Source organism: Kogia breviceps, chromosome 2 (assembly GCF_026419965.1).
Source record: "Kogia breviceps isolate mKogBre1 chromosome 2, mKogBre1 haplotype 1, whole genome shotgun sequence".
NCBI classification, from domain to species: domain Eukaryota; kingdom Metazoa; phylum Chordata; class Mammalia; order Artiodactyla; family Physeteridae; genus Kogia; species Kogia breviceps.
Window position 1 is genome coordinate 100,449,851 of NC_081311.1, and position 19,442 is coordinate 100,469,292.

General features: G+C 42.0%; 2 long non-coding RNA genes across 2 annotated transcripts in view; both read left to right on the top strand.

The window, feature by feature from the left end:
* LOC136793589 (uncharacterized) overlaps positions 1–11,065 on the top strand; it is a 43,730-nt gene extending 32,665 nt beyond the window's left edge. The window contains exon 3 of the long non-coding RNA XR_010839092.1: positions 10,358–11,065. This is a non-coding gene — a long non-coding RNA (uncharacterized lncRNA). The remainder of the gene's footprint in view (positions 1–10,357) is intronic.
* A 3,415-nt stretch (positions 11,066–14,480) lies between these two features.
* On the top strand, positions 14,481–17,954 carry LOC136793702 (uncharacterized). The gene is made up of 2 exons (XR_010839317.1): positions 14,481–15,743; positions 17,095–17,954. It is a non-coding gene; the product is annotated as an uncharacterized lncRNA (long non-coding RNA).
* The last annotated feature ends 1,488 nt before the right edge of the window (positions 17,955–19,442 follow it).

Genomic DNA, 19,442 nt, shown 5'->3' on the forward strand with positions numbered 1-19,442 from the left:
ATGATCATGTGATTTTTCTTGGTCCATTCTATTAATATGATATATAAATTTATTTTTAGATGGTAAACCAACCTTACTTTCCTGAAGTAATTCCCACTTGGTCATCAAGTGTAATCAAAATATATGTATTTAGTTTGCTAATATTATTTTCATAAATTTTGTATCAGTTTTCATGAGGGATGTTGGTCTTTAGTTTTCTCTACTTCTGATATATTTGTCTTTGATATCTGGGTGATAATCCTGGCCTCATAGAATGAGTTGCAAAGTATTTGTTCCTTATCCATTGTTATAGGTTGAATTGTGTCCCTTCCTCAAATTCATGTGTTGAAGTACTAACCACTAATACCTCAGATTGTGACCTAATTTGGAGATAGGGTCTTCACAGAGGTAATCAACTTAAATGAGATCATTAGGATGGGCCCTAATCTAATATGACTGGTGTCCTTATAAGAAGGAGAAATTTGCACAGAGACACAGACAGAGGGAAGACAAGGTGAAGACATAGGGAGAAAACAGGCCATCTACAAGCCAAGGAGAGAGGCCTGAACATACCCTTCCCTCAAAGCCTCAAAAGGAACCAGCCCTGCTGACACTTTGATCTCAGACTAATAGTCTCCAGACTGTGAGACAATACATCTCTGTTGTTTAAGCCATGCAGTTTGGGATACTTTGTTATGGCAGCCCTAGCAAACTAATACATATATTTTCTGAAAGAGTTTGTGTAGGATTGGTATATCTTCTTCCTTAAAGATGTGAGAAAATTTACCAGTAAAGTCATCTGGGCCTGGGCTTTTCTTTGTGGGAAAATTTTTGATTACTAATTCAATTTTTAGTTTGTTATTGATCTTTACATTTCATCTACATTGTGTAATTAGCTGACCTAAACTAGTTCATAATACTCTCATAATTCTTGCAATTTCTGTCAGATCAGTAATTATATCCCCTTTTCATTCCTGATTTTAGTAATTTATATTTTATCTCTTTTTTCTTTGTCAGTCTAGTGAAAGTTTTATCAATTTTATTGTTTTCAAAGAATCGACTTGATTTTGTTGATTTCTTTCTTTATTTTTATTTTATTGATTTCCACTCTGATCTTTATTGTTTCCTTCCATGTAATTACTTTAGGTTTGATATGCTCTTCTTTTTCTACCTTGGATTATTGATTATATATCTTCTAATTTTCTCATTTAAGTATTCAATGCTGTAAGTTTTCTTCTAAGCATTGCATTACCTGCACTCATACATTTTAGTATGTTTGGGTTTTTAAAAAATATTTTCTAATTGACCTTGTGATTTCTTCTTTGACTCTTGAGTTACATAGAAGTATATTTTTCAAAATTTTGAAGGTTGCCCAAATTTTTCTGTTGCTGATTTCCAATTTAATTCTATCATGGTTGAAGAATATATTTTGTATGATTTTAATCCTTTTAAGTTTACTGAGATTTGTTTTATAATTTAACATATGATCTACCTGGAAAATATTCCATATGGATTGGAAACCATTGTGTAATCTTCTATATATGTTATCAATACTTGGGTATGGTTGGTTGGTTGTTGTTTATGTCTTCTATATCATTAATTTTATTTCTAGTTTAACTGCTGAGAAAAGGAACTTGAAATCTCCAATTATAATTACTAAATTGTTTATTTCCATTCTGTCAGTGTTTGCTTCATGTATTCAGTACTCTGTTATTAGTTCCTTATATATTTGTAATTCTTATAGATTCCTCATGTTTTAGTCCTTTTATCATCACTTGATATCCCTCTTTAATAATATGTTTTTGTCTTAAATTCTTTTTTCTGATATTAATGTAGGAATTTATAATAACTGTTTGCATGGTATATGTCTTTCTCCCATTATTTTTCTTTCCATCTATTTGTGTTTTTGAATCTAAAGTATTTTTCTTAAAGGCAGCATATAGTTGGAACTTGCTTTTTAAACCAGGCTGATAATGATTGCCTTTGGATTAAAGAGTTTAATTCATTCACACTTAATATAATAATTGATATGGTCAGACTTATATCTGCCATTTTGCTGTTTGCTTTCTGTTTGTCTCATGTCTTTTTTGTCCCACTGTTCCTCTTTTGTTGGCTTCTTTTGTGTTAAATATTTTTAGCATGCTATTTAAATTCCTATGTTGTTTTATTAGCTATTCTTTAAAATTAATTTTCTAGTGGTGCTCTAGGTTACCATATATATGTAAACTTACTACAACCTGCTTCAGTTTAATAATGACCATTCTGGTAAAATACAGCAACTTCGTTCCAATATAGCTCTAATTCTTCCTCTCTCTTTTGTGCTATTATTGCCATATATATTGTATCTATATACAACACAAATCCAACAGTACAGAATTATAATTATTGCTTTATGCAATCACTTTTTAAAAGAAATTCAGGGAGGCTTCCCTGGTGGCGCAGTGGTTGAGGGTCCGCCTGCTAATGCAGGGGATACGGGTTCGTGCCCCAGTCTGGGAGGATCCCGCGTGCCATGGAGCAGCTGGGCCCGTGGGCCGTGGCCGCTGGGCCTGCGCGTCCGGAGCCTGTGCTCCGCAGCGGGAGAGGCTACGGCGGTGAGAGGCCCGCATACTGCAAAAAAAAAAAAAAAAAAAGAAAGAAATTCAGGGAGAAAAGAGAACAATACCTGTTTATACAGTCTTTTATGTTTACCCAATATTTATAATTTCCAATGCTCTTCATTTCTTTCTGTGAATTCAAGTTATCATTTTCTTTTAGCCTGAAAGTCTTCCTTTAGTATTTCTTAGGTGGCAGTTCTGATGGCTACAAATTCCCTATTTTTGTTTTCTTTAAATGACTTTATTTTGCCTTCATTTTTGATAGATAGTTTTGCTATATATATTAGTTAAGACTCTTTCTTTCATTCTACTGCCTTGCGGCCTCCATTTTTCCTGATGAAAAGTTAGCTGATGTACATGTTGTTGTTCTCCTGTACATGACAGTCATTTTTCTCTTACTGAACTCAAGATTTTCTCATTGTCTTTGGCTTTCAGCAATTTGACTATGATGTGTGAATCTCTGTGTTTATCTTACTTAGGTTTGTTGGATTCCTTGAACCTGCCACTAAATGTTTTTCAGCACCTTTAGGAAGTTTTCAAGAATTATTACTTTAAAATTTTTTCTGCCTCTTTTTCTCTTTCCTCTCCTTCAGGACTCCTAATTCATGTGTGTTGGAATTCTATCTGTTGTCCCAAGGGTCTCTGTGGGTCTGCTCATTTTCCTTCAATCTTTCTTCTCTGTGTTCTTCTGAAAGGATAATTTCGATTAATCTATCTTCAAATTTATGAATTTTTCCCTTGTTATCTCACATCTACTCTCAAGCTCATTTTTCATTTTGTTTGTTGTACTTTTCAACTCTAATTTTCATTTAGTTCTTTTTATAATTGATATTTCTCTATTAAGATTCACTATTGTGAATTGTTGTTACAATATTTTCCTTTAATTCTTTTAACAAAGTTTCCTTTAATTCTTTATGCATAGTTATAGTAACTGCTTTGATGTCTTTGTCTGCTACTTTTAACATCTGAGCATAGTTAGAATGGATTTGTATTGACTGCTTTTATGCCTGAACAAGATCACGCTTTTTTGTTACTTTGTATGTTTCATAATTTTTGTTGAAAACTGACGTTTTAGGTAATATATTGATTTTTACCCCTGAGGTTTCTGACTGTCACCCATGAGGTTCTCTTTTGTTTCCTTTACTTTTTTTTTTTTTCTGTGGTATGCGGGCCTCTCACCGTTGTGGCCTCTCCGGCTGCGGAGCACAGGCTCCAGACACGGCAGGCTCAGCAGCCATGGCTCACGGGCCTAGCCGCTCTGCGGCATGTGGGATCTTCCTGGACCGGGGCACGAACCCGTATCCCCTACATCAGCAGGTGGATTCTCAACCACTGCGCCACCAGGGAAGCCCCCTTTACTTTTGTACCTTTCCTGTAAATGGTAGAGTCTGTTGCCTTTGTGGTATGTGGCCACTGATGTCTTTGCTCAACTTTTTAAAATTTATTTTTATTTTTTTGGCCTGACTTCCTAGGGGTCACCTCTATGTCTGCATAGCTTAGTGATCAACCAATGATTTAGGCAGAAGTTATGCTCACGTATCTTGAGTCTATAAAAGTTCTACCCTCTGCTAGTCAATCTGTTTGTGGGTTGGGGAGTGCATTCAAAGTTAAGCCAGTTCTCAAATCTGCCTCGACTTTCACTTTATATTAAGCTCTCTCAAGTCTCCTCTGCACATGTGTAGCTCCCCAGTCAGCCAAAGTTGTGTGGAGAGTGTATCTAGCCCTTTTAAAGCTTTCTCATTTCTAGGATCTTCCTATAAACTGGTTGGTCTGCCACTTGCCCTAAATGAAACTACAGCCTCAGGCTAGCAGACCTACAGGTTTTCCCCATTCTATTTTTTTTTTTTCTAGTTTTGCTACTTTAACTAACAACACTACCAGTGAGAGTTTTTGCTCTCTGCCCCAAATGAAGTCTGTACCCAGGCAGCAAGGCCGTAGATTTTCTCACCCAGCACTGCCCTAGTAGTAAAACCTACTGTCATTGCCATCTGAGCTAGGTGGGGGATCAGAGCTCCTCAGGCAAGAAGCCTCAGATTCCTGCTGTTATTATCTATAGTTTGAGTAGATTTTCATGAATAAACACTTTTCAGTTACTTGTTTCTTGGGGAGAGGTTCTTCCAACCTTTTCAGGTCACCATAGCTAGATGTATCATCTGTAGTATGTTTATAGTTTTTTTTTGTTTGGGGATATTTTTTTCTTGGGTTTTTTTTTTCTTAAATCTTTAATCCTCCTGGAATTTTAATTTTGTTTATAGTTTGAGATAGGGGTCTAAGTTCACTTTTTTCGCAAATGAGTAGACAATTTTCCAAACAACTTTTGGTTGATTAAACCCAGACCCAGGTTCAGTTGGTTTGTATATAATTTTTGAATGAGACTAATGTTGTTTGGATATGTGTATGTGTATGTTGGTGTAGCTGTAGAAGAAAATGGCATGTGTGTCCTCAAAATAAACTGAATCAACTCAGTACGTCAAGATAAGATATAAGAATCTGTATGTGATAGATGAAATTAACCTGCAGAAAACTTCCCAGAAATTACTAATGTTTAGACTGTATTTAGAGCTGTGTCATGTCTGAGTTTGGTCCATTTATGACTCTAATGACTTGGCTTTTACATCCTGTCTACATCTTTTCCTGTATATAACCTCAGCCAACATTTTGGTTATAGCTTTTCTACTATCTGGGTATATAGTTTTGACAACAATGCAGGGCCCTTATCATGAGTGAATCCAACAGCTCCTTCTCAGCTAATTAGCTATGAGTTATTGGCTCAAGAAGAGGAATGAGATGGAACCTATTCTTTTTTAAAAATTTACTGAAGTATAGTTGATTTGAAATGTGTTAATTTCTACTGTACAGCAAAGTGATTCAGTTATACATATATACACATTTTTTTCATGTTATTTTGCATCACAGTTTATCACAGGATATTGACTATAGTTCCCTGGGCTATACAGTAGGCCCTTGTTGTTTCCATTCTATTGGGTTGGCCAAACAGTTCTATCAATATATGTAATCGTTTACATCTGCTAATCCCAAACTCCCAATCCATCCCTCCCCCACTCCCCATCCCCATTAGCAATCGCAAGTCTGTTCTCTATGTCTGTGAGTTTGTTTATGTTTTGTAGATAAGTGCATTTGTTCATATTTTAGATCCTACATATAAGTGATATCATATGGTATTTGTCTTTTTCTTTCTGACTTACTTCACTTAATATGATAGTCTCTATGTCCATCTATGTTGCTGCAGATGGCATTATTTCATTCTTTTTTATGGCTAAGTGGTATTCCATTGTGTATATATACCACATCTTCTTTATACATTCATCTGTCGATGGACATTTAAGTTATTTCCATGTCTTGGATATTGTAAATAGTGTTGCAATGAACATTGGGGTGCATGTATTTTTTGAATTATAGTTTTCTCTGGATATATGCCCAGGAGTGGGATTGCAGGATCATATGGTATTTCTTTCTTTTTAAAATTTATTTATTTATTTATTTATTTATTTATTTATTTATTTATTTATTTATTTATTTTTGGTTGCTCTTGGTCTTTGTTCCTGCACACAGGCTTTCTCTAGTTGTGGCGAGCAGGGGCTACTCTTTGTTGTGCTGTGAGGGCTTCTCATTGTGATGGCTTGTCTTTGTTGCAGAGCACAGGCTCTAGGCACATGGGCTTCAGTAGTTGTGGCTCGCGGGCTCTAGAGTGTAGGTTCTGTAGTTGTGGCACATGGGCTTAGTTGCTCCAAGGCATGTGGGATCTTCCAGGACCAGGCTCAAACCTGTGTCCCCTGCATCGGCAGGCAGATTCTTAACCACTGCACCACCAGGGAAGTCCCTATATGGTATTTCTATTTTTAGTTTTTTAAGGAAATTCCATACTGTTTTCCATAGTGACTGCACCAATTTAAAATCCCACCAACAGTGTAGGAGGGTGATAGAACCTACTCTTGACATTTATATTGCATTGGACCTTCTGTTTGATCATCATGTTAAATGTCTCCATGTCTATAGGAAATGTCTCCATGGACCCAGAGCCAGTACTTGGAAATATTTTTTTCTCTAGAGGGGTAGGAGGATGGACTTACACTGGAGACTTCACACTTCTTTATTTAGCCGTCTTTTAGGACCAGTGGCTTCTACTTGATATGTCCTAGTTCATTCCTATGGTTGTGATCTTACATAACAGAGCCATCCAGAAGAGACCAAAGGCTGCAAAAGAGTGGGTGGCTTTTGAGGCACTTCCCAAATAAGTTCCTGTCTCTAATTTTTTGAATGACGTTGGTCTTGGTTGCTGTTGTGAATAAAAATGAGATGTTGGTGCCACTGTGTAGTAAGATGGGATATATCTCCCTTGGCCTAACACACTGTTTCATTCCAAAAATACCAGGACAAAAAAATTGTCAAAATCAAATAGCAACAGAAGAGATTGCCTAACTGCTTAAGTCTTCTGAGGAGTAACATGTGTTATGATGAGATTTGTAAAAATGTTATTACATGATGACACAGACAAATTTCTCAAAATCTTATCAGATTATTGCTTTAGGCATCATAGCATACATTTTTGTCATAACTATTAAGGAGCACAAAAAAATAAACTTAGTCAGTATTTGAGTACTGATTATCATATTACCAGTTCTGATTTTAGACTAAGCCTGTCAAATACATATAACTTATGTAAGGAAAATCAATTTTTGGCAATGATCCTTCATTAGAGGATATTGAGTAGATTACTGCAGAATGAGGTAAGACCCTCACCTTCTTCTGTGACAATTCTTTGTTCATATTCTTTAGGATACCCTTAAGCACCACGATTCAACATAAGGATGTGTCCTGAGTGGAAAATGGGGTTTGTCTCTTAGGCATATAGGTCTATGTCTATAATAACTAGAGATAATGGACATAAAGCATATCATATACAACATATACTCAATAAATGATAGTTATCAATATTATTATCATAATAATAATTATCTGCTTATTATCTTGTGACATTGCTAATGTGAATCTGTCTTAAGGACACAAGCCAACCCTACATGAAATGATAGGGTCAGGTTTTTGACTTTGACAAGCTAAGCTTCAGGTAGACCCTAATGCAAGGTCGCTTCATGTGGCACCACTACACTACCGAGTGCTTGGCCCTACCTGGAAGCCCCAGATGACTTGACTAGTTGCACTGTTATTGGAGTCAAGTACCTAATGCTTGGGGGGTGTTCTGTGGGATACAGTAAGTCTTTCGGGGGAAGATTTGGATCCATCACCATGATTTCCTAGCTTTGTGAACTTGGCAATTTGCTTCATCTCTCAGAGAACCAAGCCTCTCATCTGTAAAACAGGGATGATGATACCTTGCAGGATTTTTGTTCAAATTGGAGAAAATATATAGGAAGTACTTGGTTTACTGTAAGTGCTACATACTGGCATTATTTAAACACTTTAGTGTTTAGTTTAATGACCCCTATCTTGGAGGTTTTATGGGAGGATTTAAAGAAAAAAAAATATATAAAGTACCTGGCGCATAATAGGCCCTTAACAATCTGTAGACTCATGTAAATTTCAAGGACTACAATTATTTAATGGGCTCCTTTAAGTGTAACTCAATTTGGAGTTAAGGGACTTATTTTAGTCTTGGCTCTAGTGCTCTTTAGCTGTGTGCTCTTCAGCAAAACACTCTGGGCCTCAGTTTCCTCACTCAAAAATTAGATATTTGGGTAAATGAGAAACTAAAGTGTCCCTTTTTATACTAAAAAGGGTACTTTCTAATGCCTTATAAGGAAGGAGTTTTGGGATACTGGGGAAAGTTCCAGAAGCCCAGCTAACACATGTTAGGGTCATTAACTTTGCAAAATGAATGAACTTGTTACAAATGAAAGTGGAAGCAAAATGGTTTATGCTCAACCAAGTTAATTCATTGTGCTCCTGAGTCCTGGAAAAAAATCGCACTGGGCTCTTCTGAGCTCCTCCAAAAGAGATTTTTGATGGAGTCTTACATGTTTTGCTTCCTTCTCACATCAAAACATTCAGAATACTTTAAATTTAGAAGCAGCCTTTCCTCCTGGTGTTAAGAAAGCAGTGAACACATCACCTCAACCTTCTTTCTAACTATGAGACAGCAGTCTGAACCTGCCTGCTGTTTTCATTTTTTTAAAAATGTTTATGGAAAACACTGTTTGGCTGGTCAAAAGATCAAGTTTGCCTTGAAAAAACCTTTCCTCTTAATTAAAAAGCTGATAATGACATGTTCTTCAAAGCATTTCTTTGAATTAAATATCAGTTGGGGTGGGGTGATGGTGAATGAGAAAGCTTCTGTGCTTTGGGGATTTTGAAACAAATGCTATTAATGGATTACTCAGATGTCTTAGCTGGCAGATACATTCTTTATAATTCACTTATTTGTTTTGGTATGCTCATTACCTGGCACATAATACAGTAGCTGTTGAAATGTTTGATGACCAAATAAATGAATAAAATAAATATCTTTTCATGGTCTCCAATGAGAATGGCATAAACTGTCCTGAGTGTGTTAATGGTAGATTCTGTTTTTGATAGAAATTAACTAGGCAGGGCACCTGGGCTTTGGGAAATTGGACTTGGGAGTAGTTAGGGAGGGGAGAGACTGGCTTGACCTCTGCCCAGGCCTCTTCCTTCAGATGGAGGACAGGATGGTGTAGTGTGGAGAAGAGCTTATCAACCCATTGCTGTGTGCTTTAGCGTTCAGTCTCCAGTCCAAATAAGGCCTGTTGGCCTCCTCTTTCAGTGGTTTGGTACTAGATGGGTGTGCATATGTTGTAGAAGCTGGTAGGAATGGCTGAGCCCTGCCTGAGCTATTAGAAAGAAGCAGAGGTTGCAAAAGAAAAAATCTGAGACTAAAAATGCTGCTGTATGTGGGATGGAGCAAGTGAATGATCCTTGACCTCTCATTCAGAATTTGATGCTGCTCTCTGTACTGGTGACTTTCCATATTGCAGATGCCCCTTTGTTCCTGAGCCCAAGCTCATACTGCTTGCTGCATGACAGACCAGTAAATCGAGAGACAAGATGTTGGGGCAAGGAAGAGCGACTTTATTCAGAAAGCCAGCAGATGTAGAAGGTGGTGGACTAGTGTCCCAAAGAAGCATCTTACTCAAGTTAGAATTCAGGCTTCTTTTATACTAAAAGGGGAGGGTGTGTGGTTCATTGTTGCAAACTTCTGGGTGCTGGAATCCTTTGTTCTTGCAGCTGTCTGTGTAGGTCAGGTCACAGTGTTCCTATAAACCTCCATCAAGACAAATGTTAATCTCTGTTCTGCAACTTTTTAATCTCTTTATGAATGGAAAAGTGTTATACCTTTGAAAGTCAAAGCCTTGAGAATGGGCTCTCCTGTATATTTCAGGCTCTAGGCAACATTCTTTTACAGAAGGTGCAGAGCCAGCATGACTAAGCACAGGCAACAGAGCACAAGGGTTAGAGCTAAAGGAATAGATACAATATGTGTGGGGCGCGGCAAAGCGTTGCCGCAAAGCAGGATAGGAAAAGCTGAGTCATCCATCCTGTAGCCAGTGCTCATGCGTTAGAATATGCTAACAAGGTTTTGGAGCAGTAACCAGTCCGAAGGTGACGCGTGGCCATGCCTTCGATATGAACCAGTCAGAGACTTGCACAGTACCCCGAATCTTATATAGGCAGCTGCCGTTAAGGCTGCGGGGTCTTCCTTCCATCTTTCCATAACCAAGCTGTACTCCAATAAAGTGTGATACGAGAAGAATCTAGCGTGTGGTGACTGTTATTCTGCTGGTCAGACGCAGCTCGCCATAAGTGGTGCCGAAACCCGGGAACGTTGCACCCCGCATGGAGGACCGATTCAGAACTCGACACACGGAGTGAACCGTCGGTAAGTAGTCCAGTCAGGTAAATTTTCGCTTTCACTTTTGTCCCTTTTGTTGTCCTCGCGTTCTTCCTTTGTGTGTTGTCGGCGTGGCCGAGTGCTCACCCCTGGTCGGTAAACAGTTCGAGTATTCTCCAGCTGCTTTCAGTAGGAAACGGCAGTATGGGGAATAGCTCATCTGTCGAACCTGCCATTGAGTTTCATGAACCCATTCAAGCCTTATTGAGAGATCGGGGACTTAAGCTGTCACAGAAAACCATAAACAAGTTATTACAAGATATTAATGGCGCTGCACCCTGGTTTGCAGTATCTGGCAGCTTGACTGTTCCATCATGGGAAAAACTCGGAAGAGATCTAACTGAGCACAGTAAGCTGGGAGAGCTTTCTCGGGGCACCCTCCCGTTGTGGAGGTTGATACACTCGTGTCTCAAGGGGGGAGGATGTGAGGATATAATTCAACGGGGACGCAAGGCTCTTAGTATGTGTCAAGATAGTGCGTCAGAAGGCGAAAATGTAGGGATTACTGTAAATAGGCCTAAAAATCCAAGAAGAAGAGAAGAAAAACAAGCAGAAAAACAAGGGCCGGCGCCAGGATTGTATCCGCTCTTAGATGAGTTTAAAGCTTTACATTTATCTCAGGAAGAATTGAGTCCCAAAGAAGAGGCAGCTTTAGAAGAGGCAGCTGCAGAGTATGAACGGGGACAGTATGGGAGTTCCCCGTGTGCTCGTCCGCCATTATATGCCCCCGCTGCAGCAAGAGCTTCCGCGCTTGTACAGACCCCTGCTTCAGCCGCTAATGCCCCCTGTGTACCTCAAGGACCATTAAAATGTACTTTTATCCCTCGGGAGGCATGGTCTCGGGTGCCCATGGCCTTTCCTGCATTTGAGGATCCAGCCACTCGTCAGAGATATTATGAGATGATAGATCATAGAATAATCAAGGATCTTGCAGAGGCTGCCAGAGGATATGGAGTCACTGCTAATTATACTCTGATGTTATTGCAACGCCTTACCCGAAATGCATTGACGCCCACAGATTGGCAGGACGTTGCGCGTGCTTGCTTATCAATGGGGCAGTATCTGGACTGGAAATCCATTTTAACTGACTTGGCATATGGTCAGGCGCGGGAGAATGCCGCTCATGGGCAGCCTGCCTGGAATGTTGATATGTTATTAGGGCAAGGTCAATGGTTGAATAACCAAACAGTGTTTCCTGTGGAGGTCTATGGCCAAATAAACCAAATTGGTATGCAGGCCTGGCGTGCCCTCCCAAATAAAGGAGAAGTTTCAGGAAACCTGACTAAGATCATACAGGGCAGTACAGAAGCATTTTCTGACTTTGTAGCCAGAATGATGGAAGCTGCTGGTAGGATTTTTGGTAGTGTAGAAGATGCTATGCCATTAGTGAAGCAATTGATTTATGAGCAATGCACGAAGGAATGTCGTAGAGCAATCACACCAGTAAAAGGAAAGCCTTTAGATGTCTGGATGAAAATGTGCAGAGAAATAGGCGGGCCATTGTCTAACACTGGTCTTACTGCAGCAGTTATGGCCGCCGCCCGAAATACAACTGGTACCGTGAAATCAGGGGTTTGTTTCCAATGTGGACAGTCTGGGCACATTAAAAGGCAATGTAGAAATTTAGGCGCGAGGCCTAAAATGTCTTCGCCCCAGAAAATACCAGGGACTTGTCCCCGATGCAAAAAAGGAAAGCATTGGGCCAACGAATGTAGATCTGTTAAAGATATAACTGGACAAGTTATTCAGCCTGTTGCATCTGCAGTTAACCCTAGATCCACCTATGCTTCCGAGTCAAAAAACGGGAGAACGGGCCCATGGTCCCAGGGCCCAAAAGGTTTTGGGGCCCACGAGAATGTGACTTTCCAGCCACCCCGACCCCAAGGCGAGCCACGACAGGATCCGCAGGGCTGGACCTCCGTGCCACCTCCAGAATGGTATTAACAGCATCTATGGGTATACAACCTGTAAGTACAGACATGAGTGGACCACTGCCAAAGGGAACAGTTGGGTTGGTGATTGGCCGTTCCTCTTCTACTTTGAAAGGACTTATAGTCCAACCTGGAGTAATTGACCCCGATTATACTGGACTCATTAAAGTGATGTGTCAATTCCCTAGGGGGGTAAGTATCATAAATCCTGGGGATCGGATTGCTCAGTTGTTAGTTTTATCATCTCTCCATGAGAATTATCCTGCATGCCCTAAGGAGCGGGGAGCTAACGGTTTTGGATCTACAGGAGTTGATTTTGCCCTTTTGTCATTGTCTCTTGACGATCGTCCAATGTTGGATTTGAAGATTGAAGGGAAGATATTTCCCGGATTAGTGGATACTGGGGCAGACCGTAGCATCATCACCCTCAAGTTTTGGCCAAGGTCCTGGCCTTTGCAACGATCTTCCCAGACGTTGCAGGGGCTAGGATATGCACAGGCCCCTCACATTAGTTCCAAAGAATTGACCTGGATCTCAGGAGATCAGAGAGGGAAGTTTCGTCCCTTCGTGGTTGAGGGTTTACCGCTTAACTTATGGGGAAGAGATGTACAGAGTCAATTGAAACTTAGGCTTACTAATGATTATTCTGAGGTTTCTCAACAAATTATGTTGAAGTCAGGGTTCATACCAGATAGAGGGTTAGGAAAAAGGTTACAAGGGATTATTGCCCCTATAGAAGCCCATGGGAATCCTCATCATCGAGGGTTGGGTTTTTCCCAGGGGTCACTGAGTTAATGATTCCGATTACTTGGACGACCACGACACCAGTGTGGGTACCTCAGTGGCCTCTATCAAGGGAAAAACTGGAGGCAGCATCACAGCTAGTGGAAGAACAGTTACAGTTGGGGCATTTAGAACCCTCTCATTCACCCTGGAATACTCCCATTTTTGTTATTAAGAAAAAGTCAGGGAAATGGCGTTTGCTTCATGATCTGCGAGCAATAAATCAACAAATGCAGGTCATGGGTCCCATACAACGCGGGTTGCCAATGTTGACAGCCATCCCGCGAGGCTGGCCAATTATAGCAGTAGATATAAAGGACTGTTTTTTCTCTATTCCGTTGAATAGGCAGGATAAAGAGAGATTTGCTTTTACCCTACCCTCTGTTAATCATGAAAAGCCTGATCGGAGATATCAATGGGTTGTGCTTCCTCAAGGCATGGCTAACAGTCCCACTATGTGCCAGCTGTATGTTGACACGGCTTTGCAACCTGTACGAGACAAATTTCCCGGGGTAAGAATCATCCATTATATGGATGATGTGTTATTAGCGGCCTGTAGTATGGATTTACTTGATAACGTTTTAGGTGAATTAACTGAACATTTGAGAACGAAAGGTTTGTTTCTTGCCCCAGAAAAGATTCAAAAAGGAGATGCCATAAAATTTTTAGGGACCACTATTGATGAGACTACAATTACTCCCCCAAAAATTGAAATCCGGACCAGTAGCTTAACCACTTTGAATGATTTCCAGCGGCTTTTAGGAGACATAAATTGGGTTCGACCATATTTAAGTTTGACTCGATTGGAATTGAAGCCTTTGTTTGAAATATTAGAAGGCAATCCTGATCTTAACTCCCCGCGTCGCATGACTCTTGCAGCTCGGAAAGCACTCCATAAGGTGGAACAGGCCCTTATGAAGGCACAATTGCTGCGCTGTGAGCCTACCCTGCCTATTTGGATGTGTGTTCTCCCCACCTTGGGGTTTCCTACTGGTGTTCTATGGCAAAATGGACCCTTGCTTTGGATCCACACTAAATCTGTGGGGATGAGAACCCTGTCGCACTATCCATCCATGGTTGCTGAGGTAGCTCTATTAGGTATTAAACAATGTGTTTCCTCTTTTGCAAACTCACCAGACAGACTTGTAGTCCCCTATACGAAAAATCAAATAGAGGTTTTAACTGCAACTACCTCTGAATGGGCTATTCTTATTTATACCTTTTCCGGGGTAATTGATAATCATTTGCCTAAAAGCGAGCTTTTGGAGTTCATGATTCAACAACCTGTTATATTTCCAAAAGTTACTGTGCAACAGCCCTTGGATGATGCCTTAACCATTTACACAGATGGATCTAAATCAGGAAGAGGGGCTTATATGGTCCAAGGACAACAGCCGGTGGTTATGCACTATCGACCCGGCACTCCTCAGGTTGTAGAATGTCAGGTGGTGTTGGAAGTTTTTAGACGCTTTCAGGAGCCCTTTAATTTAATTTCTGACTCATTATATGTAGTGAATGCAGTAAAAATCTTGGAAATTATACCCTATGTGAAATCATCTAGTACAGTAGCGACCCTATTGACAGGGATAAGGTCACAGATATTGTCGCGTGTGCAGCCCTTTTACATTACCCATATTCGAGCACATTCCTTGTTGCCTGGCCCTATGGCAAAAGCAAATGAGCAGGTTGACCTGGCTACACGTGTTTTGGTAGCGCTGGATCCCGTAATGCAAGCTCAAGAATTTCATGACCTATATCACGTGTCATCTACTGTCTTAAGAAAAAAATTTCATATTACCAGGGAATTAGCTAGACACATTGTGAAAAGTTGCTCTGCCTGCGCCCAGTTCTTGCCTGCCCAACATGTTGGTGTTAATCCCAGAGGTGTTGCTCCAAATGAGTTATGGCAAATGGATGTCACTCATGTCTCTTCGTTTGGAAAACTACAATATGTACATGTGTCGGTAGATACTTGCTCGGGAGTATTTCATGCAACTCCCCTCTCTGGGGAACGGGTTCACCATGTTATTACCCATTGCCTTGAGGCCTGGGCAGCCTGGGGTAAGCCCACCAAGATAAAGACGGATAATGGCCCAGCCTATAGTTCTAAAAGTTTTGCTCTTTTTTGTCAACGAATGCAGGTGCTGCATGTTACTGGCTTGCCCTATAACCCACAAGGCCAAGGGATTATAGAGCGTGCCAATCGGACACTCAAAGAACTATTATTTAAACAAAAAGGGGGAATAGCAGAGAACTGCACCCCCAAACAGAGATTATCACTTGCCTTATTTACTATAAATTTTTTGAATGTGCATGATGATGATAAAACTGCTGCAGAGCGTCATGTGGCATTGACTCATAAAGAATATAGTACAGTGATGTGGAAAGATGTATTATCCAACCAATGGAAAGGCCCGGATCGCGTTATTGCTCGATCCAGGGGATCTCTTTGTGTCTCTCCACAGGATCAGGACCCGATTTGGGTGCCGTCAAGATTGACACGGAGCGTGGAAGAGAAACTCGAAAGGGATGCCGAGTGTCGCACGGATGATGCAACAATGGATAATCGTGATATTTCTTCCCTTGCTCAAGGCAGAGAACCTGACCTTTTGGGGAATCAGCCGGACCTGGCCAGTTCCCATGCCGGTGCATTCCCAGAGTAGAGTGCTCCCTATGCTGTATTCCACTAGCTGTGACATGAATGCGGCATGCACCACGCCATTGAAGCTTGATTGGGTGTCTTATAATGCTAGTAATATAGTTTTGAACAGAAGTCTTTGTTTCAGTTTCGATACTGACAAGGATTGTATTATTTTGAAAAAAGGAATATTACAGGCGTGGGAAAGCCCACTAAGGCATAGTATAGTTCCATTAAAGGTTTTGACGGAAGCGTTACAGCAGATTGCCTCTGGAGCCCGACAAGGTCAGGGTACGGGAATCAATGGCACTGACGAGGCAAATGTCACTACCTTTGCCTTGGAGCATACAGGCATAGTTCCAGTAAGGAAAAACTCTTCTTGTGTACTGGCTAATAGGACCATTGTTGCTCCCTACTGTGAGCCAGATACGGCATCACCCCCGATTTTCACCCAATGTCAAGATAGAACCCTAGCGAAATATGAAATTAGCTCAGGTTTTCGATTTTCCCCTGATTTGAAGTCTTATATGGGTAGAAAGAATAAAATCACTAATGAGAGTTGGGCTTTTGAAGGGTGGCCATTTTACTCCTGGCTGTTGATTAATGAAGTGGGGGCCAGCATGGATATCTCTGCTTTGGCCATGTTGCAGCAAAGTAATGGTACCTATTACAATGTTTCCGGGACGGTGCGACATTCCAATGGGACCAGATATAAACTTAAGATCATGAAAAAATATGAATCAGTGTATAATTACACCAGATCAGCAGCAGCGGTTTGTGTGAAATCGCCCTTTGTGCTGCTGCTTACTAATGACAGTGCAAATTGCACGAGGTCTGGCCACTGCTGGCTGTCTGAGTGTTGGAATGGGACTTAGGTTACCACTGCCATCGTGGTGCGGGTGCCTACTTTCGTACCTATTCCGATTCAAGCAGATCCAAATAATTTCCCCATTTTAAATTTGCTTCGTATTAAAAGAGATTTTGGCATTACTGCCGCCATTGTCACAGCAATAGCCATTTCTGCCACCGCAGCGGTTACCGCAGGTGTAGCAATGGCGAGCCAAGTTAAGGCCGCAGAAGAAATCAATGAAATTGTGACGAAAACTTCACAGATTTTGGAAGAACAGACTCGATTTGATGCTCATATTTTGAGTGGCATTTTAGCTACCAATGAAAGAATCAATCTATTGGAAGAGGCCATGGATGATTTATATGGCCTCATACAAGTGGGCTGCATGCAGCATGTAGGCCATGTGTGTGTCACACCTTTTCTCGTTCCAGATGCACTCAATAAAAGCAGATTGATCGGAGGATTCCTAGCGGGAAATTGGTCCCGAGAGGCGGAACGGATGATACTGAAACAGAAGATTCAAATATTGCGGCTTAATGCTACCAAACTGGAGCCAGTTACTTTCGGGGACTTTACCTCTTGGCTCTCCTCTGCTTTCTCCTTTTTCAAAGAGTGGGTGGGAGTAGCTATGTTTGCAGCCTGCTGCCTGTTTGGGATTGTGCTATGTCTCTGGTTGGTCTGTCGAATTCGTATCCGAGCGCGTCGAGATAAGGTTCTGCTCACTCAGGCGCTTTTGGCTATCAGTGAAGGTGATTCCCCTGCAGCCTGGCTCTCTGCCCTGAATAATCCCAGATGATTGCCCTTGCACGGAGAGGCTTTGCTGCCATTGCACCTCCATAGGGAGCTCTTTTTACGTCTAGACAGCCCTAGCACCCTGCAGCCCGATGCTGGCCTTGCACGCAGGAGGGTGTCGTAGATGTGCCAGTGAAAAACTGCTGTTGAACCGTGAGCACACCATGGTGTGAGCATGCGTACTGGCAAAACTTCACTGTGCTATAGTAAATAAATAAGGGGGAGATGTGGGGCGCGGCAAAGCGTTGCCGCAAAGCAGGATAGGAAAAGCTGAGTCATCCATCCTGTAGCCAGTGCGCATGCGTTAGAATATGCTAACAAGGTTTTGAAGCAGTAACCAGTCCGAAGGTGACGCGTGGCCATGCCTTCGATATGAACCAGTCAGAGACTTGCACAGTACCCCGAATCTTATATAGGCAGCTGCCGTTAAGGCTGCGGGGTCTTCCTTCCATCTTTCCATAACCAAGCTGTACTCCAATAAAGTGTGATACGAGAAGAATCTAGCGTGTGGTGACTGTTATTCTGCTGGTCAGACGCAGCTCGCCATAAATATGGAGTCAGGTTTGTTCTCCTGTTACACCTTCCCTTTTAGAGGACCAAGAACTTCACTTTATCCTTAGCAGTGTGTAGTGCTCATGGCAGCACAGGGAACCAGGGTCCAGGTGGGAATAAAGCAGAAGGAAGAGTATTAAACTAGAAGTCATGGCTCAGGTGGGGAGCTGTGTGGCTTTGGGCAAATTGTTTAACCTCTCTGGGTTTCTGTGACAACATCTGTAAGGTGAGCAGTTTGAAGTAGGTGATTTTTTTTTTTTTTTATGGTATGCGGGCCTCTCACTGCTGTGGCCTCTCCCCCCTCCTCTTCTCCTTCCTCTCTTTCCCCTCTCCCTCCTGCATGGGACACCAGCTGGTGGTCCTGGGCAGAATGGCAGGGGGTCAGGGGGCACAGGACAGCGGCTGGAGCTGGAGGACCGGACACGCGGGGCAAGTGTGGAGCCCTTCTCCAGGGTCCACAGAGGGCTGGATTTGGAGATACATTTCAGGGCGTGATCAAGCCGCTACCACTTTGCTCTCCTGGGTCCCACAAGGTGGGGTCTCCCGCGTTGGGCTTCAGTTGCTTTTATTTTGGGGTGGGGGAGGGGCAGAAGAGCGAACTCTGGCTCCTCGATGGGTTTTTTGTTGTTTTTTTGCGGTACGCGGGCGTCTCACCGTTGTGGCCTCTCCCATTGCGGAGCACAGGCTCCGGACGCGCAGGCTCAGCGGCCATGGCTCACAGGCCCAGCCGCTCCGCAGCACGTGGGATCTTCCCGGACTGGGGCACGAACCCCCGTCTGCTGAATCGGCAGGCGGACTCTCAACCACTGCGCCACCGGGGAAGCCCGATCTTTTTTATTCATCAACATACAACATTCTGGGTTCCATTTGTAGGGGAAGTTGGGAAGAGGACTAATCATATGTAACATTTAGTGAACATTTAGTATTGTCTCATTTCACTCTCCTGGTATACCCACAGCATAGCTTGTATCCCCACCATACAATGAGAAAACTGAGGCCCACAGGAATGAAACCATTTGCCAAGCTCACACTAATAAGGACTGAAAACCACCTCCATCTGTCTTCAGGGTTCCAGCACTTAACTGTGATGCAAGTTCTGAGGGAGGGGAGGCTTTGCAGGCCACCGAGTGGTCGCTTGTGTTGCCTGCTCCGTATTACTTCTTTGAGCAAGAGCTTACCTCTTTTCCTTAGCAAATCTAACCTCACTCACCCTCAGCTCATGCGTTTACAGTGCAATCCGCATCCCTCCTCCCACAGGCTGCAGGGGCGAGGTCCTGACTCAGGCCTGGCCTATCAGAGCACACGTCCTGGGGACTTCCCTGGTGGTCCAGTGGTTAAGACTTCACCTTCCAGTGCAGGGGTTGCAGTCAATCCCTGGTCAGGGAGCTAAGATCCCACATGCCTCCCGGCCAAAAAACCTAACATAAAGCAGAAG